Below are 8,101 nucleotides of genomic sequence, written 5' to 3'. Positions count from 1 at the left end.
ATTATCCTCCATTTACAGGAAATCATAGTGGCTTACTCTGATGCAGAGTGTTACTGAATAAATTAGCTAATTAAATGTGTTTTTTTCCTGGCGTTGTCATGGATCCTGGCAGTAAGCCTCTGTCAGCAGCTGTTAGAGTTTGCCACAGTGCGCACAACGTTTCCCCGTTTCCCGCAGGCACAGAGAAGTTGGAAAGTTGGTGTTTGCGCGCGCGAGCGTGTGTGTGTGTGTGTCTGTGTGTGTGTGCGTGTGTCTGTGTGTGTGAGTGTCTGTCTGTGTGTGTGTGTGTGTCTGTCTGTCTGTGTGCGTGTGTGTGTGTGTGTGTGTGTGTGCGTGCGTGCGTGCGTGTGTGTGTGTGTGTGTGCGCGCGTGTGTGTGTGTGTGTGTGTGTGTGTGTGTGTGTGTGTGTGTGTGCTGTCGCAGGGTACTGTGTGCTGTGTTGTGCAATACTTTTCTGGCCCCCTCTTGGACAAAAAAACTCAGTTGGTTTAACCCCTGCGACACTTAACCCAGGCTCAACCATATGTTGCACAAACACTTTAGCACAAGCCCATTAAGCCTTTTAGAGAGAATGATGTGTAACTGTAAACATTTTGGAATTCCTCCATCCAATTAAGAAAACCCATTTGCAAAACAGCAGATTGGGTTTCCTCTGCATTAATGACAGAAGCTCTAAATGTCTGCTAATTAGTTAGAGAAATAGGGGCATGGGTGGTGAAGGCCATAGCCCACTAAAGCTAGCCTGACAGACAGACAGCTGAACACTGATGGGACACTGATGGGATACCAATGAGATTAGAAGACCACTGTGCCCACATGCCCCTTTTCCACCAAGGCAATTTGACGGCCGGTTCGGAACCGGTGCCTAATATCAAACCAGTTCTTCGTTTTGACCGAAAAACTGGTTCCACAGTGGCACCAACACTGGTGTAGAGAACCAAGAACCGCTTACATTAGAGGGGCCAAGAGGAACCGAACCTACAAGGGTGACAAATCAAGTTCTTATCAGATATCACTGCTGATCCACTATACAGTACTTATCTATTTAACATTCCATTGCATTGCATTTATCTAATGTATGAAATGTGCTGTATAAATAAAGTTTAATTTGATCAGTGATGTATGATCAGTATTATGTACAGTTTGACAATAGGCCCAAGTAAGGTACATGTAAATGTACCTTGTCATTTATTTGTTTTCTGCACCATTCAGTTATTTATTTCATTTATTAAAAGGTTTCTCCAGATTATACTTAATAAACAAGTCAAGTGAATTTAGAAGCTTATTGTAATAGTAGCAAAGTATAGTATAATAAAGTAAGAGAGACGGGGATGCTCTTTTGCTGTTTGCATTGTTGTCTGTGATGATAGTCAAGATGAATCTATTCTAGTTTGTATCTTGTAAAACAAAGCAGAGATGTCCATTCACAAATAAAATAAAATATTGTATGATACAGTACAGTACAGTACATTAAAGTACAGTCATTCTCTATACCTCCACAAGCAGTGATAATGATGTTTCAGACCATTTGTTGGGCAACCCTGAGAATCAGTGTGTTGCTAAAAGGCCTCACCTGCCCTAACTCCTCCCAGGCCATTAGTGTTACAGTGAGTGATTGACTCCCCTGTAATAAAGAGTTGTTCTTAGCAATAGAAGACTGGACAAATAACGTGGGCTGTTTGTCTGTTAATACAGTAGGTGCGGGGGGGGTAAAGATGGGGAGGGGAGGGGGGTGTTGAAGGAAGACTAACATGGCTACAGATAAGAAATTGGCATTGTTTGTTGAGAGCCCTGTCCAAACAGAGGCAATGATCAAGAGGGATGAAGAGCTGTGGACACCACAGCACTGTCCTCATTAGCAGTCTTACATTCTCACGGGCCGAAAGTAAATATACATTTACACATTCACTCCCCTGTCTGCCCCGGCATCGCAACCAGAAATAACAGTGTGGCACAAAGACCTAGTATTTACCCCGCTTTAATGGAGGTTGCCATGGTGTTTCACAAATTATTGCAATTACACTCACCATGTGGGTCGCCCATGGTAACCGGCTGGTAGAAGGTTGGATGGGGGGGGGGGGGGGGGGGACTGGGGGGACTGGGGATAAAGTGATAATATGTGATAAACAATAGGTCAAATTGATGAATAGAAAGCCCTTGATTAACCAGAAGATGTAAAAGAGGGCTTATTTGGTGCCTTTCTTTGGGCTAACTGCTTGGAGCCAGGGTAGGAGACAGCCATTTACAGCTGCACAATGGAACAGAGTGCTGGTGAGAGAGGGAGAATGGGGAGTCACAGAAAGAGACATATTTTAGGCTGGCTGCTTTGAATTCCAGGGCCCTTGGAGCTTTACTCTGTGTTTTGTTAAATTACCTGGAATTTGTTGTGAGGTGTCTTTATTCGTTGCATTACAAATGTACTTGCATAATTATGCAATTGGGATCTATCTTCAGAATGTGCTGTCAGCTGCTGGAATTTTTCGTCCTCTCTGACATTATCCATTCCCAAAAAGTGAACTTACTGTCTTACTTATCATATGCTGCGTGTAGCACTGCATGTAAGTGTCGCCTTTATGCTACCATGCATTATACTAAATTATTATCCTAAAGTATCCGACTGCGGTGGCTGTTGTGTCTGGTGTTAAAAAGCATGGGTTCCTCTAAACAGTTCTCCAAGGATGTCAGAATCAAGATAGTTCACTTCCATCATCAAGGAGAAGGCTACGAAAAACTCTTGCAACATTTCAAACTACCCATTTCCACTGTCAGAAACATCATCAGAAAATTGAAAATAAATGGAACAATTGAATTCAAGGCAAGATCTGGAAGACCAAGACAAATTTCAGATAAAATGACTCGAGATCTGGTGAGAAATGCTCAGAACACACACATCATTGCAAAAGAGCTGCAAAAAAGAGTAGCAGACACCGGTCTAGTTGTTAATTAATTTAATAATTTTGCCATTTAGCAGACGCTTTTATCCAAAGCGACTTACAATTACGAATTACAGGGACATTCCCCCTGGAGTAACTGAGGGCTAAGTGCCTTACCCAAGGGCACACTAGTAGTGGTGTGGCTTCAGGCGGGATTTGAACTCACAACCTTCCGATCCCAAGTCCAACTCACTATCCACTAGACCACCACTACCAGGACAACAATACAGCGTACCTTAAACAACAAAGACCTACATGGCAGAGTTGCCAGAAAGAAGCCTTTCCTACGACCTCAACACAAAATTAAGCATCTGAAGTATGCAAAAGAAAACCTTGAGAAACCTGAAGCCTATTGGAACAATGTGCTTTGGACTGACAAAACCAAAATTGAACTTTTGGGCCACAACCAAAGGTGAAGCATTTGTAGAGAAGAACACCATGCCAACTGTGAAGCATGGAGGTGGATCCATTATGCTTTGGGGTTGTGTAGCGGCTGGGGGCACAGGCAATATTACGCGGGTGGTAGGAAGAACTTTTGCACAAGGCCTTTTTTTCCTTGTTTTATTATTTTGAAACTGTAAAAAGTTACAAATCAAAATGTATCTTTCTTTTAAAATGTGATGAAATGTGTCATGTTTAACTTTGTACCGTTTAGAGGTTAGGTTTGCTTCTTTTCACCTAGATATTAATTGTCAAAGGCATTTTGACTAGGGGTGCCCAAATGTTTGCACCCCACTGTAACTGAAAGCAGTGGGACTGTAACTGATTGTCAGGTCAGATAGGTGATATCTCAGATAAAATTATTGGCAGAAAAGTGTCAGATCATCTTATGTGAGAGAGATCAGACCAGATAGAGATTCATTTATTATTTGTATTCTTCACATTGCACAGTTACACCGATTCTTTCCCTGCTGAGTAATTTGCCTCTGCAGATACAAAAAGAATGAAAAATATTGCACAGATCAATTTGTGTTTCTTCCGCTGGTTAATCATGAAAAGAGCATGCTGCTGCACAGATTTGTGCAGTGGCGTGTGGTTAGAAATCTCATACAAGTGAGACTTTTGCTAATTTCTATAGTGGACAGAGGTAGGTGCTACTTTGGTCTCAATACTGGAGGTACTCAATGTCTGCATTCCTATTATAAATCAGAATGCAGAAGTAAACCCACCACCAGAGGACCAACTGCTGCCAGCACCCTCTTGCCCACTACCCTTATTTGAATTGCTTTAAACGTCTGGATCTTTACTGATTACCTTGCTTTTAGAATTATTCTATTCAATAGTACAATGGATGCTGATTTGGGGGAGAGGGGGAGAGAGAGAGAGAGAGAGAGAGAGAGAGAGAGAGAGAGAGAGAGAGAGAGAGAGAGAGAGAGAGAGAGAGAGAGAGACAGAGACAGAGACAGAGACAGAGACAGAGACAGAGACAGAGACAGAGACAGAGAGAGATGCATGTTAGTCCAATGGGGCTGAGATTTGGGGGAAAGTGAATTTCCCCAAATATCTCTATATTTCTCTTCTTACTAAATCTATCCCTCTTTCATCTCCCCTCACTTCTTCTTCTTTCTCTGATGTATTGATTAACATTCTGCCAGCCCATTTAAGTTCCCTTTTTCCCCCTTGTTGAAATTGCAGCATGTTAATGTTCCCACAAATTACAGCAATAGCAGGTATTTTTATGCGATACTCTGTAAAGGGGGAGTAATCATGGATAATTGAGTGCCTTTCAGATGGAGCACAGAACATTCACTCAATTTCAAAGGCAGTCCATTTATCACCTAATCGCTCTTTAAGCGCCGAATTTCTGGAACCACAAATTCTTGTCATAATTTCGCTTAAGTGTATTTGGGAATCACAGTCTTTTGAGCAAGGATAATTGAAATCAAATCCCTTTCACGAGAGCTGACATTTCTACATTTCCCAATTGAAATTAATTTCAGAAATTGAGCATGAATATCTTCAAATTGCCGACAATTATACCTTTCAATGGGGACAAATTATGTGCAACAAAAAGTGGAGACATCAACTGGTGCTTCAGTTAAATGTCTTTGTTTCTCACAGTGTTTGCCTTGTAAAGATTTATATATATTGACTCAGGAGGCGACCTCGCACCGCGGATAGCTTTCCATTCTCGCTTTTGCCCATTAAATTAACTCAAATTGGCTCTTTTGATAAGCTCCATCAAACCTGTTTAGGGTTTCTCTCGGCTGCAGCTGCAGATAGAACTGTGAATGTGTACAATAGACATGGTAAAGCCAGAATCATGCTGCTATAGAACACACATGTAATAATGTGGTTGACTGATAATTTGGGGTGTTAGCAAAGCATTCTGTTAATAATTGTTAACTAACTAATTGTTAATTAATTGTTAACTGTTAATAAAAAAACGGAACAGTTAGGGAGGCTGGTGCAGGCGAAATTGGAGGATGGGCTCATTGTAATGCATGGAATGGAATGAGGAATGGTATCTAACATGGGTGCCTACGTTGGTATACAGGTAGGATTTTTTCATCTAGGCCTGTGTTCTTGAGTAGTAGTGGTGGGTTGTAGGACTAGATATGTACTGTATTCTGTGATGATGTGTGTGTGTGTGTGTGTGTGTGTGTGTGCGTGTGCGGGAGTTTGTTTGTGTGTGCATGTGTGTGTGTGTGCGTGTGTGTGTGTGTGTGTGTGTGTGTGCGTGTGCGGTAGTTTGTTTGTGTGTGCGTGTGTGTGTGTGTGTGTGTGTGTGTGTATGTGTATGTGTATGTGTGTGTGTGTGTGCGCGTGTGTGTGTGTGTAGTAAAGAAGTAATTTCACAGTTGGCTTAGTCTCATGTTGCTCAAGCTGAAAAATCATCAACTTTGTAGTGAAATAGCTGTCAAGCTTACAACAAATCAACATAGAGGAGTCATGGGGTGTCATATTATGTGTAGTGAAGTGTGTGTGCGTGTGTGTGTGTGTGTGTTTGTGTGTGTGTGCGTGTGCGGGAGTTTGTTTGTGTGTGCATGTGTGCATGTGTGTGTGTGTGTGCGTGCATGCGTGCGTGCTTGGTTGGAGATTGAGGCAAAGGGTTCATTAATAGTGCATTGCTGAATTGACAAGCTACTGTGCATGGGTCAATAGTTGCCAAGCCAAACGAAAGTATTGAGAGCAATTAAAACCATTCACATCTCTTTTTAATTCCCCCAAGGTGTTATTCATGCTAGGATTGCATGGCTTCTATGGTGACACTCAGTGGCACAGGCCCAATAATGACAATTAACAGCAAAGAATAATGGCTAATCAAATTGACAGTCACTGTTCATCAGCTTCACACACAATACCTTATCAAAACAAACTATTATGAAGGAGGTGATTTCTCCGCTTTCCTCCGTCAATTGTGGGTGACCGGAACAACAGTGGCAGGTGTCGGGTTGTTAAAGGGCAATTACTGACACATTTACAAACAAAACAAACGGTTCCTACTGCTCCGATTCCCTCTCTCCTGGCGAGGACGGCGAGGGTCACAGGGTCTATCTCATACAGAAAGCCAAAGACTTACTTCTTTCGTATTTCTTTAGGAGATCCTGTGTCGTGCCTTTCTATAACAACACTTTACATGATTTCGTCGTGCCTTTCTGATTTCAGTATGAGCTTCCTTTCCTACTCATCACATGTGAAAAGAAGAGTCTCACTCACTCACAGAATTAACAACGGTGACATTATTCTGGAATGCGTCTTCTTACTTGATCAGGAAATAGCTCTGCTCCGATAGCCGCTCAGCTATCTGTCCAGTTGATACCTCCTGACCCCTCCTCACGCTGTCAATTCTCTTCGACACAGCCCTATAGAATTTGTTCCACAAGGGAGGTCATACTGGAAGAAGAGAACCAAAATGATCCTCCTATAATCCTCACAAGTCATTTTGACAGCCCTCACTTTAGCAGTAGGCGCAATCAGGACACATCTGTGATGCAAATTGGACCAATCACTATTCTTGGAGCAGGGGGATAAAGAGAAAAAGGCGAGGGAAGGATACTCTGCACCATCGTGCCTGCCTGCCTGGCCAGCCTGTGTTGATTGAAAACAATCCTTGGACTCAGGGAAATGATAGGGAGAGTAATTGACGAGAGGCCAAAAGGATAGCCCTTCATAAATAATGGGACATGGAGCATGTGTTTCAGCAGGGTGCCTAGGCCCCCGCTTTGAACGCTCAAGTCCGGCTCCTGAGTTGGTATTTTCATCTGCAGCCCAGTACACCGAGAGGGCCTAAAGGGATCGTTATCATCACACGCTCCCGTGATTGATGTCACTTGATTGAAAAAGGGGACCCTCTCAGATTGGATTCGTTTAAATGTGAGAGAAACACTTTGGGGAGTTTGGAGTGATCGGCAGGGTGATGAACGCTCCTCCGTCTCGGCCGGAGTCGAGGGGAGAGGCTAACATGATTATTCCCTCTGTCCTCCGTTCTTCAGACGCCACTTAGGCATTCATGATTTCCTATATAAATGTATTCATCCATTTATTGGTATTCACCCCTGATTCTGGCAAGCCTGTTCAGCACAGAAAACAAACACACACATTTGTCACACATAAAGACAAATAAATGCACACTTATACTGATTATGCATTTGCATGTTAGGCTCCAAGTAGTCGTCCCCTCTCTACAATAATATATTGTACTGATTTCCTCTACATACCATCTAAGGCACGATTATTATTGATTGGACATGTAACTGTATAAGTCCTATAACATAGTTGAAGTACAGCGTGTGCACACTCACGGTAATATCATATACTTAACTGTACTGCATGTTCACATCATCGTGTTGCATCATTAACTGTGATCCCTTTGAAACATTATATTTCACAGAATGAAAATACCTTTGAGTATTCCCCTCTGTGTGTATAACTGTACTACACAGAGGCAAGGTAACTACATTACATGCTATTGTGTGAGTAGGACTTTACATTACCCTATGCTTAACTCTCTGGAGAGAAGAGTGAGTCATGGAAGTGTGTGTCTTATACATGTATACAGTACATTATATATGGAGTATAGATACTTAGAACCATAATAACAAGGGGAGACATACAAATAGGTTATTATAACTGTTCTCCTTAGTACGTGGTGGGTATAGTAAAAGAAAATATACTCTGCACACACAACTTCCTTCTATAGCAGTGTGATCAAATTGGCTATTTGA

This window comes from Nansenia antarctica (assembly GCF_963989245.1).
Source record: "Nansenia antarctica genome assembly, chromosome: 20".
Lineage (NCBI taxonomy): Eukaryota > Metazoa > Chordata > Actinopteri > Argentiniformes > Microstomatidae > Nansenia > Nansenia antarctica.
The sequence above is the reverse complement of the archived record's forward strand: the minus strand, read 5'-3'. Positions refer to the sequence as shown.